Source organism: Hibiscus syriacus, unplaced genomic scaffold, assembly GCF_006381635.1.
Source record: "Hibiscus syriacus cultivar Baekdansim isolate YM2019G1 unplaced genomic scaffold, ASM638163v2 tig00111779_pilon, whole genome shotgun sequence".
NCBI lineage: Eukaryota > Viridiplantae > Streptophyta > Magnoliopsida > Malvales > Malvaceae > Hibiscus > Hibiscus syriacus.
Window position 1 is genome coordinate 1,296,772 of NW_024063176.1, and position 13,022 is coordinate 1,309,793.

Below are 13,022 nucleotides of genomic sequence, written 5' to 3' on the forward strand. Positions count from 1 at the left end.
TATGTCAGGCAATAATTATGCACTGTTTTCATGTCTTCATTTAGTTCATATTTTACTTATTATTTGCATGAGGAAAGAGGTTAGTAATGGTCCTTATTGTTTAAGGTAGTTTATGTTTACTTCAATGCTCATATATGGACAGATTAGACGATGTGATAGAAGCACCAACATTGCCTTATCATTCTCTACTGATTATCTTCTTGAAATGTTTGTCCATTGCCCTCGATATCATTCTTATTGTGTCTTCATTTTCTGCAGATCTTTTTCATTTCTCTCGATATATAAAGTACTTTTCCTTATAATAGTATGTTTCACTCTTTGTCGATTTTGCTTTTCAAGGAAAACACCCAAATTCGTTAGCAATTAATGAAGTCTTTATGCTATGTTCTGATCTTTACTACTCTCTGCAGCATCTTTTTTTATCATTGATTTTTCTATTTAAGATAATGCCATTTTTTTTCTCATTTATGGTATTTATTTCCTCAACCTGCCTTCATTTTTGAATTGTTTATGCAGATTTTTTCATTCCTCTTGATGTATGAAATAGCTTTCGCTAAAATAGTATGTTTCACCCTTTGCCAATTTTACCTTCAATGGAAAACACCCAAATTTGTTAGCAATTAACAAAGTCCTTATGCTATATTCTGTTCTTTACTACTCTCTGCAGCTTCTTTTTTCATCATTCTTTTCTTATTTAAGATAATGTCTTTTTTTCATTTATAGTATTTAGTTTCATACCCAACCAGTCTTCATCCTTGAATTGTAAATTTATGTCTTGTTGTTAGTGATGTGCTGTCTTCACCTGAGCTAGATTACAAATGCAAGTGTTAAATGAAATGGAAACAACTATGAGACCAACAATGCGTATGACTTTGAATGTTGGATGGCTAAGTATTAACATTCCCAAAAAATGAGCATGGTGGAGGAGGTGTAGTTAGGAATAAGTGCACAAGGAAGAAACAGTAGGTTGTATCCACTGCTGACCATATCAGGAAACAATTTTATTTTGTTGGAAACTGTAAAAAATGACTTTATCTTTATTGATCTTACTGAAGATATTTCTCTGAGTTGAGTTGGCCTCATATGATTCATTTAGCTAACCCTATATATCGACAAAGGCTTAGATTTTGTGGACTTGTAGCTTAAAGTGTATAAAATAGAGATATAAAACCTATGTTTTCTTTGTTCCAACTGTGAGATATTTTATGTTTTAGATTATTATTATTTAAATAATAGTGTTTTACCTTATCACTAACTCTAGTAGTCTACTTCGTAGATAAAGATAAATTTTAAATTATCTAGTTGATCATCACTAGTATAAAACAAAACCTCTGTTGTATCTTTTCCTCATTGATGTGAATACAAGTTTATTTCCAGAAAACTCTATTTCTACATTGTATCAGTTTAGGTTCTATCCTACCTTGTCTTCTCCCGACCATAATGGTCATTCCCACCTCTTCCGAGGTTCTTCCCGAGGCTCATCAGCTAAAGGTATTCAAACAGGTTTTTGGTCAATTCCAGTTTTCTTTTGAGCCCAAACACGTCTGTATTGTGCATGAAGGTATCCCTAATTTTACTCCATTATCTTCTTCGCTTGGTTTTGTTTCTTGGATTGTTGATTCAGGGGCTAACGATAATATGACGGACGATTTCACACTCTTTCAGATTTTTAATAAAGTTGTTTCCTCTTGTAGTGTCCAAACGACTGATGGTTCACTTTCGGCTATTGCGGGCAGTGGCTCTATTCGAATAAATCGACATATTGTTTTATCATTTGTTCTTTACGTTCTGAATTTCACTTGTAATCTTCTTTTGGTTAGTAAATTGTTTGCGGATTTTTCTTGAACTTCCCGTTTTAACTATGATCTTTGTGAATTTCAGGATTTGAGCTCGGGGATAGTAATTGGCAGTGCTAGGCGTCGTGGTGGACTTTACATCCTTAAAGCCCCTCCTCCAGTTCCAACCCAAACAACCTCTAGTATTGTGTCCTCTTTTGTTTCGATGTCTCCATATCCTACTGATGTGCATGTTGAGATTGTTTTATGGCATTTTAGGTTAGGTCATCCTAGTTTTATTTATCTCGCAAAGTTGTTTCCTAAACTCTTCACAAATAAAAATCCTGTTTTTTTTTGTGATATTGGTCATCTTGTCAAACACATTCGCAGTCCATATCATTCTCCATATCACTCTTCCCAACCTTTTTCAATTATATATAGTGACATTTGGGCTCCCTCTCGTGTCAAAACTTAAATGGAGTTCGTTGGTTAGTTTTTTTATTGATGACCATTTTCGTACTACATGGACTTTTTTCATGCAAGATAAATCTGAGGTTGGTAGCATTTTTAAGCACTTCCATAAAATGATTAAGAACAAATTTCATAGTTCTATTGTCATTTTTAAGTTTGATAATGGTAGTGAATACTTTTCTCGCTCGTTAGGGTCTTTCTTTTAGGAAAAAGGTATTGTCCATCTCACTTCTTGTGTCGATACACCTCAACAAAATAGGGTCACCGAATGTAAAAATCGATATCTTCTTGAGGTAACCCGGATACCTTTTTTTTCTACTAATGTTCCTAAATATCTTTAGGGTGAGGCTCTCTTAACTGCTACTTATTTCATTAATTGCATGCCCAGTAAAGCTCTTGGCTTTAAATGTCCTCGGGATATTTTTTTCCAATTTTTCCTTAATTTTAAACCATTCACTATTAGTGTTCATCTTCGTGTCTTTGGTTGTACTACTTTTGTTCATGATCATAACCACACTAAGTCTAAGCCTGATCCCCGGGCAATCCGGTGTGTTTTTGTTGGGTAGTATTCTCTTCAAAAGGGTTATCGGTGTTACTCCCCTTCTACTCAGAAATTGTTTACTTCTATAGATGTTACATTCCTTGAACATAAACATTTTTTCTCTAAGTATGAAATCTAGGGGGAGAGTGAGTGTGAATTTCATCTTTTACCGATTAATATTGAACTTGTAACACCACAACCCGTACCAGACCCGGATATGAGTCCGAGGTGTCACATTGACTTTTCAAACTTTGACTCTTGACAAAATTCAAAGAAAATTTAAAACTTTCCTTAGAGTAAAAGCAGTTTAGTTACATAATTTTACCACAATAAACAAAATCGATCAGAACATATTTAACTCAATCAATTAGTACATGCCAATTATATTCAAAATAACAAAAATCATTTAACTCATCTATTTTCTGATCTGAAATATTGTAAGGGAGATGCTGACTTGTATTGCTCCTCACAGCTTCCATATTCACTTTCTGTAACCTGCGTGTGAAACACTCACACGCTAAGTCGAGGACTTAGTGAGGCATAAAGAAAAACACATCTAATGGAATTCATACCCACTAATCATGCATGACTGTTTTATGCTATCAAATTATACAACTCATTTACATATACATCAACATATATTCATGTATATTATGTAACAGATACCATAACCCCTATCACACATATATCATATCATGCACACATCATATCACACATCATATACATATATCACATAGCATCTCATATCACCATGATATATATGCACTTCTACCATGTCACGAGAAATACACATATCATTATATCAAACTATGTTCTCTTTTCAAAGCCCATGTACACATGTGAGAACTATAGATATGTGAGTCTATAGAGGTTGTGCACTATACTGTCACCATAGCTCGTATAATTGCACCGAAGTGCCACATAGAATTGCACCGGAGTGCCGCGTAGAATTGCACCGTAGTGCCATATAATAATGTCCATAAGGACCACATATCATTCCTTAAGAATCATATACATAAACTAGGGATCAAGTATGTGTCTCACCAGACTTCACACATGTTCCAAAGAATACATATATGTCCCGAAGGACCACATATCATTCCTTAAGAATCATATACATATGCCAATGATCAAGTATGTGTCTCACCAGACTTCACACATGTTCCAAAGAATACATATATGTCCCGAAGGACCCCATATCATTCCTTAAGAATCATATACATATGCCAAGGATCAAGTATGTGTCTCACCAGACTTCACACATGTTCCAAAGAATATATATATGTCCCGAAGGACCACATAGACCCTCGACTCTTGGCATGCCAACTATACCCCTAGCTCTCAAGACACATAACATGGGCATTTTCTTTTATACTTATCATTTCACATAACACATAGTTCAATTACTCATAGAACATTTTCATATGAGTCACATTTACATGTCACATAGCTTATATACTTTCTCGCGTAGTTACATAGATCCATGTCATATAACATATATCCCAAAGTGCATATAATCACATATATCATATCATATAGCTTAGATCATTTCTCAGATATTCATATAAACATACATATCATATCTTGTTCACATATGATCATATATGCTTCATATAACACATAGAAACACCTAGAACACTTTCTCATAGCTTATATCAATTTTCAGAGTCATTTCATATTACCTGATGACATATATCATATAGATATATAATAACTGATATCATATTATCTACCTTATGCTCCATTTCTTTGTATTCCCTTTTTTATATCATCATACATTTATATATTCTTATATGCCCTATCAATATCCTATAAACTTACTCATATTCTCATATATCATATTTCAATATAATTTGTATAGTAATACTCTATAATTGTATCATATAATGATTTTACCCAAGTACTCCTTTATAAAGTTTATATTACATGTTCAATTAGTCTCATGCTATCTTATAAATAATTTCCACTTATTTTATATCATTTTCCTTTTCCACTCACATAAACCATCTATTTATTTAGTTCAATTTCTCATGACTTCCACAATACTCTTTAATAAAACTTTGTAGCTCTTCACTATAATACATAAACCATAGTTTCCTTTAATTTATCAATCTTCCCTATATAACTTATATATCCTTATTTATGCCCTCGAATTCATACTATTCTCTTAGAGTCTCCTAACATTTCTCGTATAATCACTTATACCATATCATATAACTTATACTTGATTATCTTATTCTCTCATGTTCATTTCATTTCTTATGACTCTATCATATAACTTATTCCATGTTCTTCCATTATTACATAATAAAGTAAATAAAGTCTTACATAAATCATATAGCATATACAAAGCATATCATTATCTTTAGTCATGCATACATACAATCAATGTAATACAGATAATCACATATAATTATAACCACACATAATCATGTCCATGACTTCATGCATATTACTCTAGGAAATAGACTCATCGCAAGTCTTATTTCCATTAAACACTACATATCACTAGTATGCACTCACCTTGGCCTCACTAGTCAATTCCAATCCCTTATCTTTCCCTTGATCGATCTTACTTGCCAAATGTTTCGGAATTGCTTTACGCGCAGAATCTACATAAATGTACATTTTGAGGCAATCATTAGATACCTACACCTTGTAGTTGGATACTAGCAACTTAAACGAACTTATTAAACCAATATTCACATTTTTCCTTTAGGGGGAATCGGTTCCCTACTAAGGGGGTATCGATTCCCTCATGACATTCTGGAAATTTTTGTTCGTTTGAAGGGGTATCGGTTCCCCTTGAATGGGTACCGATTCCCCTTGCCCAGAAATCATATTTTTAGCTCGAAAATCACTTCATTTTCAGCTCAACACTTCATACTTCACTCTCTTTAATATTCCTAATTTTCATACACATACTTAAACTCATTTCTACTCCATAATCACTTCTTTAAACTCAAAATTCTATCATTTACATGGCATTCAAGAATCACACTAAATTTCCAACATGTTCTAAAACCCATTCTATCACTTCATATCTCTTAATTTAACCATTGACAAGTCAAATTTAACTTCCAATTTAAGAAATGAACTTTATTCCAAGATTTCATTTATAAACTCTAAATCTTTAATCTCTCCTATCTCCACCATCCTTTGCTTTTAAGATGATTTAAGCTTTCCTTAAGCTTAGTTATCATCTAATAATTAAAACCCAACCTTAAAATCAACAATTCAATTATAAACAAAGAAACTTACCTTTGGCTCTTGGCTTCCACGTGAAGAAGAAGAAGAAAGGAGAAGAGAACTCTGGAGAATTCTCTCCCTTTCCACGTGCATTTATCCTTACCAATCCCATTTTTAATTCATTTCTTGGTCAATTGACCCTTTTGCCCTTTATTTCCTTTAATAATTACTAAATAACCTTCATCATATATATCCAATAATCATTGAACTATTTCATTCTTATACTTTAGTCGCCAAATTCTGAAACTTTACAATTTGGTCACTAACCCGGTATTGCGGATGTTACAGAACTACCCATCACCTTATCTCCCACTAAACCAACCAAAACTCAACCACCACTGAAATACCTACTCAAACACCACTTAACATCACTGCCATGCATGATACTAAAGACCTACACCAAACTGTTAACCTGATGGGTTCTCCTCGAACACCAAGTTCATCTATGTTACCTTTTATTTTCCAAACCGATCTTCTTACACACAAACGGTGATCCAAACATGTCTTACCAGTCCCCACACATCCTGTGCATTGCCAAGAACCGGAACCAGGTTTAAATTCCTTAGAAAGTGAAGAAGGTGATAAGCGTAAGTTAGATGTTTTGGTTGATAATAGTGAGTTACCGATTGCTCAAAGAAAGGGAGTACGACGGTGTACAACTCATCCTATTAATAAGTTTGTTGCTTATGGTAAAACTAATATCTGGTTTTAAGAATTTTACAAGCCCTGAGTGGAAGAAGGAGGTAAAAGAACAACTTTAGGCCCTTGAAAGCAACAAAATATGAGTTATTGTTGACCTTCCTAAAGCCAAGAAAATAGTTGGCTGCAAATGGGTTTTTACCGTGATATACAAGGCAAATGGCAGCGTTGAGCGGTATAAAGCTAGACTTGTGGCAAAGGGGGTTCACTCAGACTTATGGAGTAGACTATCAAGAGACTTTTGCTCTGGTTGCGAAACTCAATACTATAAGAGTACTATTATCCTTAGCAGTAAATGAGGATTGAATACTTTATCAGCTAGATGTCAAGAATGCATTCCTCAATGGTAATCTTGAAGAAGAGGTTTATATGCGAGATCTATCGGGAATACAGATGAAATCTGGAAATTAGCAAGTATGCAAGTTGTTGAAGTTTTTATATGGTCTTAAACGGTTTCCTCGGGCTCGATTTGATAGGTTCACGGAGGTAATTTTGCAAGACGACTATAAGTAATGCCAATCTAATCACACTCTATTTATAAAGACTGCTCCAAACAATTTTCCTGGTCCCCTCTCTTGCGAGTTAGAATAAAGCTAAACGTGGATGATGTTGTCAATAGTAATTGGGAGGCTAGTGGTTTTGGGTGTGATTTTAAGAGATGAGTATGGCACAGTGTTGGGTTATTTTCAAGAAGTTGATGGTTCGAATCCCTCTGCTTTTATGGAACTGAAGGCCATTAAACATGGTTTATTGTTCTTCGAATCTTCTAAATAGTGCTCTAAGGGACGATTGATTGTGAAGTGGATAAATGCCCTATCTTGTATGCCTCAATTTCGAAAGAAATTGCGGATAAGATTAGGAACTTGTAAGGCATTATCCGCTGGATAGCTAGGTCAGCTAACTTAGAGGCAGACGTTTTAGCAAAGTCTGGAATTGACTAAGTTAGGAAGTAGGGTTGGGGTTTTTCTTTCTCATTTTGTGGTTGTATCTATTGTGTTGAAAATTTTTTGTTGTAATTTTTGATTTTGTATTATTCTTTTATTAATAAAATTTAAGACAATCTTTTTCTTTTTTTTTTGTTGATTTCTGGTATATCTTATGGTGTTTTAGCAATCATGTAAAATATTTTTAACGAGGTCTTCACTTATATATATATTAAAAATCTTTATAATATGAAAATTATGTTCTTTACTTCCATCTATGACGGAATTAGGATCAAATATGGACAATCGCTAAAGTTTAAATAGATAGAGATTCATTAAATATTTAATCTAAAATATTGGAAGAAACCATGACTTAATTTGACACATTTTGACAGGTGTCGGAGCTCTTCGCAATCTCTATGTATCTCCATCCATGTGTCTATCCTAGATGTGTCAGTTTCAACCCGGACTCCGAAACTTGACAAAACTCGATTTAATCATAAAAGTCAATAGTTTGAATCCACTCACCCCCGAACTCGAAAATGTTTGATTATTTTGTGTTTTCACACAGATCTTTGAGGGAATCTGTTTCTTAGGATATTGAAACAAGCAAACTTGCCTATGAAGCGTGAACTGATGTGCTTCGCCATTTCCCCCCTGCATTTCGGAAACTGACGATGTTAACACAAATCTCAACATAGAACACAGAGAAGTTGATGACGATGCCGACTTCAATTTCTTCGGATTCTTTTATTCTTTCTATATTAGCCAAGTTGTGGTCAACATCTAATCCAAAGAGAAGTAGGATTTGGCTCCATTGGTACAATTTCAGTTTTAGCCCTTTCAAAATTTTACTACTTTAATTTAATCCTTTTAACCTTTTAGTTTACCAAATAAATTATATTTTTAGTCCCTATTAATAATTAACAATTCAATTTCAGACACTTTAAAACAAACAATTTTAGCTTTGTCCCTTTTTTTAATTTTATCTCATCCCAAAACAAAAATCTTGACTTCAGCTTTCTCGATATCATTGTTGTTGCACCAAACTAAACCCCATAAATTTCAAGAATTTAAGTTAGTTACTCAGTCATTAAGCTGGATGATACTTGAAAAGAACCTTCCCAAACAATCAACACTTCATATCTCCTTTATTTCAGGATTTTCTGGATAGTGTCGTCTTATGATCTCGTAGGGAACAAGAACTTTTGAATGAAGGACTCAATGAGACCTAACGAATAGTAGTGTCTAACTGAACAACTCGGTCACAAGTGATACGAGAACATGTGTCCTTGAGTATTTCTCCCAAGGAGACATTGTGTCATCGCTTGGTCCTAACATCCGCACACCTAGACCTCTCATAAACCTGGGAATATATCGCTTACACTAAGATAATTGCGTGCTAGGGAAAGTGAGGAGGTTCGAAAGCATGAAAATCCGAATCAAAATCAAATACTTGAAATGAATGTTTATCAAGTGATGTAGATTTTAGGTTACATAGAATGCAGTAAAATGTTGACATTTTAAAAGGAGATAATTCCATCTTTTTCCTTTTTAGTATATTACTTTTGAAATTATTCGAAGAATCAATTCCTTGTTCATATTCGTTGCTAAAGGATTAAGATTAAAGACTTTGGTGAACAAGAAGATTTGAATACTTTGTTGAATATACATATTTATGTCTAATGTAGGGACTAGGGAGGCCGAATAGAATCAAAACAAGAGAACAAAAAGATTACTTTATAGAATAATAAAAATAATTTCAAACTATTTGTTTTTAAGGGCCAGAATTGAATTTTCCCCTTTTTTAGAGGATAAAAAGTATATTGAAATTTTCAGGTTTAAGAGGGGCTAAAATTAGAGTTACACCCTTTAATCAATGGATGCAAGGCGCATCCCTGCCTCAACAATTCAATCGGTACCCTTGTTAGCTTTCCTTTCAACCGAACCAATAAATTTTTTTTATTATGTGACCAATTAGAATTCTCAACAATCAAATATTAGAATTTTTAGCATGAAGTAACTTACTTCAGTGGTTAAAGAAATTGTTATTATTCCTAAAGGTCATGAGTATGAGCACCAACGACTGTAAGGGTGACTGAGCGTTCATTGTCAAATGGTTGAGAATACTAAGAACATATACTACTTTATAATTACCTTTAGCTTAATCAAAAAGATATAATTTTTAAATTTATTGAACGTTCTAATAATATAAGAGTACTATTCTTTTGAAGTGTGTGTTCAGGGATGGACACATGATTTTATGTTTGAATGGGCGAACTTATAAAATTTTAAGTAAAGAATGACTTATAAAATTTTAGGGGAGAGCCAAAACATATTTTCAATAGAAAATATAAATAAAATATCTAAAATATATATGAATTTGAAATTTTTAGGGGACAACCGCCCCCATCCCTTCTAAGTTCATCCCTGTGTGTTTGTTATCAATAACTAAAAAATATTCTGAACATATAATATTCTATTTATCATGTAATTGATATCAAAGAACGTCTCGAAGAGACCTCACATAAATTTCTGGATCATATAATCTCCCCTCCTAAGTTATTTTATAAAAATAGAGAGATGAAATCTCAAATATTTCATAATAATTTTGTATAAAAAATAGTATTATATTATTAAAAATTTCGACCGATCACGCATTAGAAGATATCTCAAAGTATCAATCCTATTTTTCCTACCATAAAGCATGTGACGAGTAAAACCATTAGTGTTTTTTAGGAGTCCTCTATCTATATATTAATAATTAATAAAATTAATAATCAATTGATTTAGTGGAATTAGACACCAAATTCTTAAGTGAAACAAGAGATTCAAATTTTGATATCATAAATATAACAAATTCAATTAAGAAAATCATTCCATAATAAAATTCTATTATATTTAATATAATTAATCAATTAATAATCAATTGATTTAGTGGAATTAGACACCAAATTCTTAAGTGAAACAAGAGATTCAAATTTTGATATCATAAATATAACAAATTCAATTAAGAAAATCATTCCATAATAAAATTCTATTATATTTAATATAATTAATCAATTAATAGATTATATATTTACCATTAAACTAAAAATAACAATTATATTCGTAACAAAAAAAGAATAACAACTATAAAGAAAAGGTTATCAACACGTTTCCTTCTTGTAACCGATTGTGTTTTCTTCAAACAATATTTCATTAGACAAAACAAGAGACACGAAGCTTCGCGAGAACATGCCACGCCTTGCATTCTTTCCCTTGTTGCTTCCCAACACGACCCCACTACTTCTATCGGTTTCGCCGTTTAGTCAAATGGTACTAAATTCTTTTCTCGTTGTTTCTAATTCGAGTATAATATCTATAAAAAAATATTTAATTATTTATTATTAAATAATTAAATTATTTTAAATATATATTATCTTATAATTATCTCATACTAATACTAAAATAGATTATATTAAAAATTTTAATTTATTATCCAAATATCAGTTAAAAACTTCGTATATAAGCAATATAAGGTTTAAAAAATCAATGATTAAACATACCGATTTTGAGCTATCCAAATGTGAATTTTGAACTTGATCAAATCAAATGTTAATCTCGAAAATAATTTCATTAAGATGATATTTCAATAAAAAAAAGTTTCTAATTTTATTTGACTCGATCAATAATTATACATATACTAATTTTTTATGGTTAACTTAATAGATTTTTACAAAAAAAAAATATATTTATATTTTATTTTATTTTAGAACCAATTAACCGTCGTTATCGATAATAAAACGCATAATAAATATAATAAAAATAAACATTGGGAGGATTATTTTATGTGTGGCATGCTCGTTGGGCCACGACTACCATTCTTTTTTTAGCCCTTTAATGCGTCGGCATGGCCGAGACGTACTTAGAGACCAATGCGGCACGTCTTGTTGTCTCCACCGACCGTCGATTAATAGATTCTCAACCAGTGAGATCAAGGAGGTGAATGAGATATTTTAGATATTTTTAAATATTCATAGATATTTTTTTAGATATTTTAGATATTTTTCAGATATTTTTTATTGAAAATATGTTTTGACATTAAAATTTATAAGTTCGTTTCTTTTAAAATTTTAAAAATTCGTCCCATAAGATAAAATTCTACTTATATCTAGTATTTTATTTTTGGTAAGAATATGAAAACTACGTAATTACTTAATTTTAATTACCCTCTTCATACAAGAGATGGCTTATGTTACAGTAACACTAACACGTTATATTTAAATGAAAGAGAAAGAAATCACGAGCTAAATATATGAAAAATCATACAAATTTTATCTAAAATAAATAAGTACGTGCGACTCGTATTAAAGACAAATAATTGTATAAGTATGAGTCATGGCATACTATAATTCGTATGTATTAATCTTAAATTCAATCATCAATAAATATATGCTCAAGATATTATATTTAAACATTTGAAAATCCACATATTTAAACAATGTTTGTTCAAATATACAAGTTTTCAAGTGATTAAATATAATTTTTTAAATATTTTTTATTGATTGATTTAATATAAGGTTAATACACGTGTGTTACCACTCGACTGGTGCAATTACATATCTTTAACATGCATCACACATGTTTATTCTTTTTTAGATAGAATTCATATAATTTTCTTTCATATTCTAATTTGCATCTTTTTTCATTTTAGTTCAACTTTAAGTGTTCTGGTCTTTTTGTAAAAACGTCGTGTAGAAAAAAAAATCTTACAAAAATCCCTTTACGTTTACGTGTACGTTTATTACAATGAAAGTTATTTTAAATGGGGTATATTTTAGTAAAATGCCCATTTAGAGATAGTAAGGTGCTGGTTGGATTAAATTTTTAATCATTTTGACTCGATTAATATAATCTTTTTTTATTTTAAATTCGAATTGAATTTAAGGAAAATTCATTTGAATTGATTTCGATCTGAATTTTAAGGTAAAATCTTGTATTTGATTTGATCTGGCCGATCCGATAAACATATATAAATTTATTTTATTTGATAAAATAGAAACCTAAAAAAAATCATAAAGAAATATGTATTATAACGATTATCCTAAATTTTACTATTATGCCAGTCAAATCAAAGATTTATCATCTTAAGTTTTACTTGTAAAAAGAAAAAGAATATTAAATTTATAAGAATTATTATTATTATTTTATTTAACATATTAAATTTAAATTATTTCTATAATAAATACACATATTTATAATTTAAATTTCTGTATTTTAAATATATTTCATATAAATTTTTTATCGCTTCAGATCTAAACCCTTGAAGGAGTATATATATTTCCATTATGACTTGATGTGTTATAAAGAAAAAAGCAGATC